Consider the following 1,407-nt stretch of genomic DNA (forward strand, 5'->3'; position numbering starts at 1 on the left):
GGGGGGGAACAGTATTGTGCATCACTTCAATGTACACACCAGTTACATAGTTTATGGCTCTCCAGAGTTTGCAATCACAAGTTAGTAGTGAGGGCAGGATTCAGCAGGTCTCAAATCATGCATTCACTAACCCAAGTTCACCCAAAAACAAAAAGGGAAGAAAAAATGAGATCGAGCCTTATGTTAAGGTCCCCATGCAGTACTGCAGTCATGTTCTCTACCCTCCTCTGATGGGATGATAAAAGGAATGAGAATGAAGGAGAGAGAAAGAGAGAGAGAGAACCTAAGAAAGGATTTGGAAAGCATTGTGCAATGGAAGTAGGGAGAAGGAGAATATGCTAGAGACTGTATGAGGGGTGGGGGGTCACCACTAAGCTCAGAAGGGAAAAGAGATTGAACACGACACTTCTGCCATATCCATATCTGCCAACTATTTGGTAACAGAGACACATGACCAGCAGCTGGAGGATTTGTATACTACACCCATTATCTGTACAGACACAATGTCCAATAACTCTATACAAACAATACAGCAATACCTTATACACCACCAAAAATATTAAACTAGGAATTAACACGTTTATATTGTTCAAAATATCTACTACTAAATGGTATCAGCATTAGTGCAATAGAACAGAAGAGATGCATATAAAAGGCTTGTTGGCAAGAATTTAGGATGGCACACCACAGGGGAGTAGCAAAGCCATGAATGAGCTACGCAAGTCATCCCAAAGGCTGTATATACCTGAATGCTCTAGTTTGCTATCCTATCAAGTATACTCTGTGCATCATATATTTTACAGAGAAAATATTTCAGAAATATTGTTATGTGGCAGTTGAAAAAAACAAAAGTACAATTTTTTACTTTTTGTAAACTCTCTGTATATAATGCCACAAGTCTTAGTTACTACAACTCAAATCATCCAGAACTCACAAAAAGGAAAATATAACCAATTTCTAAACCACATTTCCTAAAATTGGCTTTCTAAATTTAGGACCATCTAGGGGCTAGGGGAAAGGGTACATGAAAGAAATCTATTTTCAGTGGTTCAAAAGGCACTATTTCTAGCTCTGACTGCTAATGAGATGTACCACTAACACAAGAATACATATCTTTAGTCACAGGGTCTTTTTTTGAAGAGAAAAACTTAGAAAGAAAACTTTTTTTTTTTAGCAAATTTGTTTCTAACTGCAATTAAATGAGTCTGTTCACAGACAGACGTATTAAAAATATTCCTGAGGGTAATGTATGGGGCCATGTTTAAATATAACATCGTGGTACGGTGATGTTGTACAGAGGCTGTTTGGAATGGGCACTTTCTGGCTTGTGTGGCAGCCACATACGCCTGACCTGAAATGCTCATGAAACACTACTGCTTCTTGTGCTACTGCCTGTGGCAACACCTC

General features: G+C 38.7%; 1 protein-coding gene across 22 annotated transcripts in view; it reads right to left on the minus strand.

The window, feature by feature from the left end:
- Window positions 1-1,407, minus strand: part of MADD (MAP kinase activating death domain) — a 160,657-nt gene that overhangs the window by 69,039 nt on the left and 90,211 nt on the right. The window lies entirely within an intron of this gene.

This window comes from Gavialis gangeticus, unplaced genomic scaffold (assembly GCF_001723915.1).
Source record: "Gavialis gangeticus isolate Ggan-Ray unplaced genomic scaffold, GavGan_comp1, whole genome shotgun sequence".
Taxonomy (NCBI): domain Eukaryota; kingdom Metazoa; phylum Chordata; order Crocodylia; family Gavialidae; genus Gavialis; species Gavialis gangeticus.